Raw genomic sequence first — 8,908 nt, forward strand, 5'->3', positions numbered from 1 at the left:
TATTATGACATTTTAGCACATTTTTGATGACTCACTTGAATATATCATTTTTTGACCGGTTTTGACACCTTACTATACTATGCCATTTTTTGACGCCATACTATATTATGACATTTTTAGCACATTTTTGATGACTCACTTGAATGTGCCATTTTTTGACTGTTTTTGACACCATACTATACTGTGCCATTTTTAACACATTTTTGATGACTCACTTGAATGTGCCATTTTTTGACTGTTTTTGACACCTTACTATACTATGACATTTTTTGACCCCATGCTATACTATGAGATTTTTGACCATTTTTCATGCCTTACGATACTATGCCATTTTTTGACGCCATACTATATTATGACATTTTTAGCACATTTTTGATGACTCACTTGAATGTGCCATTTTTTGACTGTTTTTGACACCTTACTATACTGTGACATTTTTAACACATTTTTGATTATTCACTTGAATGTGCCATTTTTTGACTGTTTTTGACACCTTACTATACTATGACATTTTTTGACCCCATGCTATACTATGAGATTTTTGACCATTTTTCATGCCTTACGATACTATGCCATTTTTTGACGCCATACTATATTATGACATTTTTAGCACATTTTTGATGACTCACTTGAATGTGCCATTTTTTGACACCATACTATACTGTGACATTTTTAGCACATTTTTGATGACTCACTTGAATGTGCCATTTTTTGACTGTTTTTGACACCTTACTATACTATGACATTTTTTGACCCCATGCTATACTGAGATTTTTGACCATTTTTCATGCCTTACTATACTATGCCATTTTTTGACGCCATACTATATTATGACATTTTTAGCATATTTTTGATGACTCACTTGAATGTGCCATTTTTTGACTGTTTTTGACACCTTACTATACTATGAGATTTTTGACCATTTTTCATGCCTTACTATACTATGCCATTTTTTGACGCCATACTATATTATGACATTTTTAGCACATTTTTGATGACTCACTTGAATGTGCCATTTTTTGACTGTTTTTGACACCATACTATACTGTGACATTTTTAACACATTTTTGATGACTCACTTGAATGTGCCATTTTTTGACTGTTTTTGACACCTTACTATACTATGCCATTTTTTGACGCCATACTATATTATGACATTTTTAGCATATTTTTGATGACTCACTTGAATGTGCCATTTTTTGACTGTTTTTGACACCATACTATACTGTGACATTTTTAACACATTTTTGATGACTCACTTGAATGTGCCATTTTTTGACTGTTTTTGACACCTTACTATACTATGACATTTTTTGACGCCATACTATATTATGACATTTTTAGCACATTTTTGATGACGCACTTGAATATATGATTTTTTGACCGGTTTTGACACCTTACTATACTATGCCATTTTTTGACGCCATACTATATTATGACATTTTTAGCACATTTTTGATGACTCACTTGAATGTGCCATTTTTTGACACCATACTATACTGTGACATTTTTAACACATTTTTGATGACTCACTTGAATGTGCCATTTTTTGACTGTTTTTGACACCTTACTATACTATGCCATTTTTTGACGCCATACTATATTATGACATTTTTAGCATATTTTTGATGACTCACTTGAATGTGCCATTTTTTGACTGTTTTTGACCCCATGCTATACTATGAGATTTTTGACCATTTTTCATGCCTTACTATACTATGCCATTTTTTGACGCCATACTATATTATGACATTTTTAGCATATTTTTGATGACTCACTTGAATGTGCCATTTTTTGACTGTTTTTGACACCTTACTATACTATGAGATTTTTGACCATTTTTCATGCCTTACTATACTATGACATTTTTTGACGCCATACTATATTATGACATTTTTAGCACATTTTTGATGACTCACTTGAATGTGCCATTTTTTGACTGTTTTTGACACCATACTATACTGTGACATTTTTAACACATTTTTGATGACTCACTTGAATGTGCCATTTTTTGACTGTTTTTGACACCTTACTATACTATGCCATTTTTTGACGCCATACTATATTATGACATTTTTAGCATATTTTTGATGACTCACTTGAATGTGCCATTTTTTGACTGTTTTTGACACCATACTATACTGTGACATTTTTAACACATTTTTGATGACTCACTTGAATGCCATTTTTTGACTGTTTTTGACACCTTACTATACTATGACATTTTTTGACGCCATACTATATTATGACATTTTTAGCACATTTTTGATGACGCACTTGAATATATGATTTTTTGACCGGTTTTGACACCTTACTATACTATGCCATTTTTTGACGCCATACTATATTATGACATTTTTAGCACATTTTTGATGACTCACTTGAATGTGCCATTTTTTGACTGTTTTTGACACCTTACTATACTATGACATTTTTTGACCCCATGCTATACTGAGATTTTTGACCATTTTTCATGCCTTACTATACTATGCCATTTTTTGACGCCATACTATATTATGACATTTTTAGCATATTTTTGATGACTCACTTGAATGTGCCATTTTTTGACTGTTTTTGACACCTTACTATACTATGAGATTTTTGACCATTTTTCATGCCTTACTATACTATGCCATTTTTTGACGCCATACTATATTATGACATTTTTAGCACATTTTTGATGACTCACTTGAATGTGCCATTTTTTGACGCCATACTATATTATGACATTTTTAGCATATTTTTGATGACTCACTTGAATGTGCCATTTTTTGACTGTTTTTGACACCTTACTATACTATGACATTTTTTGACCCCATGCTATACTGAGATTTTTGACCATTTTTCATGCCTTACTATACTATGACATTTTTTGACGCCATACTATATTATGACATTTTTAGCACATTTTTGATGACTCACTTGAATGTGCCATTTTTTGACTGTTTTTGACACCTTACTATACTATGACATTTTTTGACGCCATACTATATTATGACATTTTTAGCACATTTTTGATGACTCACTTGAATGTGCCATTTTTTGACTGTTTTTGACACCATACTATACTGTGACATTTTTAACACATTTTTGATGACTCACTTGAATGTGCCATTTTTTGACTGTTTTTGACACCTTACTATACTATGACATTTTTTGACCCCATGCTATACTATGAGATTTTTGACCATTTTTCATGCCTTACCATACTATGCCATTTTTTGACGCCATACTATATTATGACATTTTTAGCACATTTTTGATGACTCACTTGAATGTGCCATTTTTTGACTGTTTTTGACACCATACTATACTGTGACATTTTTAACACATTTTTGATGACGCACTTTAATGTGACATTTTTTGAGTATTTTTGACGCCATACTATATTATGACATTTTAGCACATTTTTGATGACTCACTTGAATATATCATTTTTTGACCGGTTTTGACACCTTACTATTGACGCCATACTATATTGTGACATTTTTAGCACATTTTTGATGACTCACTTGAATATATCATTTTTTGACTGTTTTTGACACCATACTATACTATGACATTTTTTGACCCCATGCTATAGTATGAGATTTTTGACCATTTTTCATGCCTTACTATACTATGCCATTTTTTGACACCATACTATACTGTGACATTTTTAACACATTTTTGATGACTCACTTGAATGTGCCATTTTTTGACTGTTTTTGACACCATACTATACTGTGACATTTTTAACACATTTTTGATGACTCACTTGAATGTGCCATTTTTTGACTGTTTTTGACACCTTACTATACTATGACATTTTTTGACCCCATGCTATACTATGAGATTTTTGACCATTTTTCATGCCTTACTATACTATGCCATTTTTTGACACCATACTATATTATGACATTTTTAGCACATTTTTGATGACTCACTTGAATGTGCCATTTTTTGACTGTTTTTGACACCATACTATACTGTGCCATTTTTAACACATTTTTGATGACTCACTTGAATGTGCCATTTTTTGACTGTTTTTGACCCCATGCTATACTATGAGATTTTTGACCATTTTTCATGCCTTACTATACTATGCCATTTTTTGACACCATACTATACTGTGACATTTTTAACACATTTTTGATGACTCACTTGAATGTGCCATTTTTTGACTGTTTTTGACACCTTACTATACTATGACATTTTTTGACCCCATGCTATACTATGAGATTTTTGACCATTTTTCATGCCTTACTATACTATGCCATTTTTTGACGCCATACTATATTATGACATTTTTAGCACATTTTTGATGACTCACTTGAATGTGCCATTTTTTGACTGTTTTTGACACCATACTATACTGTGACATTTTTAACACATTTTTGATGACTCACTTGAATGTGCCATTTTTTGACTGTTTTTGACACCATACTATACTGTGCCATTTTTAACACATTTTTGATGACTCACTTGAATGTGCCATTTTTTGACTGTTTTTGACACCTTACTATACTATGACATTTTTTGACCCCATGCTATACTATGAGATTTTTGACCATTTTTCATGCCTTACTTTTCTATGCCATTTTTTGACGCCATACTATATTATGACATTTTTAGCACATTTTTGATGACTCACTTGAATGTGCCATTTTTTGACTGTTTTTGACACCATACTATACTGTGACATTTTTAACACATTTTTGATGACTCACTTGAATGTGCCATTTTTTGACTGTTTTTGACACCATACTATACTGTGCCATTTTTAACACATTTTTGATGACTCACTTGAATGTGCCATTTTTTGACTGTTTTTGACCCCATGCTATACTATGAGATTTTTGACCATTTTTCATGCCTTACTATACTATGCCATTTTTTGACACCATACTATACTGTGACATTTTTAACACATTTTTGATGACTCACTTGAATGTGCCATTTTTTGACTGTTTTTGACACCTTACTATACTATGACATTTTTTGACCCCATGCTATACTATGAGATTTTTGACCATTTTTCATGCCTTACTATACTATGCCATTTTTTGACGCCATACTATATTATGACATTTTTAGCACATTTTTGATGACTCACTTGAATGTGCCATTTTTTGACTGTTTTTGACACCATACTATACTGTGACATTTTTAACACATTTTTGATGACTCACTTGAATGTGCCATTTTTTGACTGTTTTTGACACCATACTATACTGTGCCATTTTTAACACATTTTTGATGACTCACTTGAATGTGCCATTTTTTGACTGTTTTTGACACCTTACTATACTATGACATTTTTTGACCCCATGCTATACTATGAGATTTTTGACCATTTTTCATGCCTTACTTTTCTATGCCATTTTTTGACGCCATACTATATTATGACATTTTTAGCACATTTTTGATGACTCACTTGAATGTGCCATTTTTTGACTGTTTTTGACACCATACTATACTGTGACATTTTTAACACATTTTTGATGACTCACTTGAATGTGCCATTTTTTGACTGTTTTTGACACCATACTATACTGTGACATTTTTAACACATTTTTGATGACTCACTTGAATGTGCCATTTTTTGACCCCATGCTATACTATGAGATTTTTGACTATTTTTCATGCCTTACTATACTATGTCATTTTTTGACACTATACTATATTATGACAGTTTTAGCACATTTTTGATGACTCACTTGAATGTGCCATTTTTTGACTGTTTTTGACACCATACTATACTGTGCCATTTTTAACACATTTTTGATGACTCACTTGAATGTGCCATTTTTTGACTGTTTTTGACACCTTACTATACTATGACATTTTTTGACGCCATACTATATTATGACGTTTTTAGCACATTTTTGATGACTCACTTGAATGTGCCATTTTTTGACTGTTTTTGACACCATACTATACTGTGACATTTTTAGCACATTTTTGATGACTCACTTGAATGTGCCATTTTTTGACTGTTTTTGACACCTTACTATACTATGACATTTTTTGACCCCATGCTATACTGAGATTTTTGACCATTTTTCATGCCTTACTATACTATGCCATTTTTTGACGACATACTATATTATGACATTTTTAGCATATTTTTGATGACTCACTTGAATGTGCCATTTTTTGACTGTTTTTGACCCCATGCTATACTATGAGATTTTTGACCATTTTTCATGCCTTACTATACTATGCCATTTTTTGACGCCATACTATATTATGACATTTTTAGCACATTTTTGATGACTCACTTGAATGTGCCATTTTTTGACTGTTTTTGACACCATACTATACTGTGACATTTTTAACACATTTTTGATCACTCACTTGAATGTGCCATTTTTTGACTGTTTTTGACACCTTACTATACTATGACATTTTTTGACCCCATTCTATACTATGAGATTTTTGACCATTTTTCATGCCTTACTATACTATGCCATTTTTTGACGCCATACTATATTATGACATTTTTAGCACATTTTTGATGACTCACTTGAATGTGCCATTTTTTGACTGTTTTTGACACCATACTATACTGTGACATTTTTAACACATTTTTGATGACTCACTTGAATGTGCCATTTTTTGACTGTTTTTGACACCTTACTATACTATGACATTTTTTGACGCCATACTATATTATGACATTTTTAGCACATTTTTGATGACGCACTTTAATGTGACATTTTTTGAGTATTTTTGACGTCATACTATATTATGACATTTTTAGCACATTTTTGATGACTCACTTGAATATATCATTTTTTGACCGGTTTTGACACCTTACTATACTATGACATTTTTTGACGCCATACTATATTATGACATTTTTAGCACATTTTTGATGACTCACTTGAATGTGCCATTTTTTGACTGTTTTTGACACCTTACTATACTATGACATTTTTTGACCCCATGCTATACTATGAGATTTTTGACCATTTTTCATGCCTTACTATACTATGCCATTTTTTGACGCCATACTATATTATGACATTTTTAGCACATTTTTGATGACTCACTTGAATGTGCCATTTTTTGACTGTTTTTGACACCATACTATACTGAGATTTTTGACCATTTTTCATGCCTTACTATACTATGCCATTTTTTGACACCATACTATACTGTGCCATTTTTTGACTGTTTTTGAAACCTTACTATACTATGACATTTTTTGACCCCATGCTATACTATGAGATTTTTGACCATTTTTCATGCCTTACTATACTATGCCATTTTTTGACGCCATACTATATTATGACATTTTTAGCACATTTTTGATGACTCACTTGAATGTGCCATTTTTTGACTGTTTTTGACACCATACTATACTGTGACATTTTTAACACATTTTTGATGACTCACTTGAATGTGCCATTTTTTGACCCCATGCTATACTATGAGATTTTTGACTATTTTTCATGCCTTACTATACTATGTCATTTTTTGACACTATACTATATTATGACAGTTTTAGCACATTTTTGATGACTCACTTGAATGTGCCATTTTTTGACTGTTTTTGACACCATACTATACTGTGCCATTTTTAACACATTTTTGATGACTCACTTGAATGTGCCATTTTTTGACTGTTTTTGACACCATACTATACTGTGACATTTTTAGCACATTTTTGATGACTCACTTGAATGTGCCATTTTTTGACTGTTTTTGACACCTTACTATACTATGACATTTTTTGACCCCATGCTATACTGAGATTTTTGACCATTTTTCATGCCTTACTATACTATGCCATTTTTTGACGCCATACTATATTATGACATTTTTAGCACATTTTTGATGACTCACTTGAATGTGCCATTTTTTGACTGTTTTTGACACCATACTATACTGTGACATTTTTAACACATTTTTGATGACTCACTTGAATGTGCCATTTTTTGACTGTTTTTGACACCATACTATACTATGACATTTTTAACACATTTTTGATGACTCACTTGAATGTGCCATTTTTTGACTGTTTTTGACCCCATGCTATACTATGAGATTTTTGACCATTTTTCATGCCTTACTATACTATGCCATTTTTTGACACCATACTATACTGTGACATTTTTAACACATTTTTGATGACTCACTTGAATGTGCCATTTTTTGACTGTTTTTGACACCATACTATACTGTGCCATTTTTAACACATTTTTGATGACTCACTTGAATGTGCCATTTTTTGACTGTTTTTGACACCTTACTATACTATGACATTTTTTGACCCCATTCTATACTATGAGATTTTTGACCATTTTTCATGCCTTACTATACTATGCCATTTTTTGACGCCATACTATATTATGACATTTTTAGCACATTTTTGATGACTCACTTGAATGTGCCATTTTTTGACTGTTTTTGACACCATACTATACTGTGACATTTTTAACACATTTTTGATGACTCACTTGAATGTGCCATTTTTTGACTGTTTTTGACACCTTACTATACTATGACATTTTTTGACGCCATACTATATTATGACATTTTTAGCACATTTTTGATGACGCACTTTAATGTGACATTTTTTGAGTATTTTTGACGTCATACTATATTATGACATTTTTAGCACATTTTTGATGACTCACTTGAATATATCATTTTTTGACCGGTTTTGACACCTTACTATACTATGACATTTTTTGACGCCATACTATATTATGACATTTTTAGCACATTTTTGATGACTCACTTGAATGTGCCATTTTTTGACTGTTTTTGACACCTTACTATACTATGACATTTTTTGACCCCATGCTATACTATGAGATTTTTGACCATTTTTCATGCCTTACTATACTATGCCATTTTTTGACGCCATACTATATTATGACATTTTTAGCACATTTTTGATGACTCACTTGAATGT

General features: G+C 31.5%; 1 long non-coding RNA gene across 6 annotated transcripts; it reads right to left on the reverse strand.

Moving 5' to 3' along the window:
• Window positions 1-763: 763 nt before the first annotated feature.
• Window positions 764-8,616, reverse strand: LOC127143305 (uncharacterized). 6 transcript variants are annotated; one of them, XR_007814601.1, is made up of 5 exons: window positions 8,481-8,616; window positions 7,172-7,236; window positions 5,913-5,988; window positions 2,207-2,414; window positions 1,836-2,028 (listed from the first exon to the last, which is right to left on the reverse strand). It is a non-coding gene; the product is annotated as an uncharacterized LOC127143305 (long non-coding RNA). The 6 variants fall into 6 exon arrangements; XR_007814597.1 differs by lacking the exons at window positions 1,836-2,028; window positions 8,481-8,616 and adding an exon at window positions 764-1,112 and having other exon boundaries at window positions 7,172-7,387; XR_007814600.1 differs by lacking the exons at window positions 1,836-2,028; window positions 8,481-8,616 and adding an exon at window positions 1,488-1,566 and having other exon boundaries at window positions 7,172-7,387.
• Between the last annotated feature and the right edge of the window lie 292 nt (window positions 8,617-8,908).

The sequence above is a fragment of the Lates calcarifer genome, linkage group LG15 (genome assembly GCF_001640805.2).
Source record: "Lates calcarifer isolate ASB-BC8 linkage group LG15, TLL_Latcal_v3, whole genome shotgun sequence".
Classification (NCBI taxonomy): domain Eukaryota; kingdom Metazoa; phylum Chordata; class Actinopteri; family Centropomidae; genus Lates; species Lates calcarifer.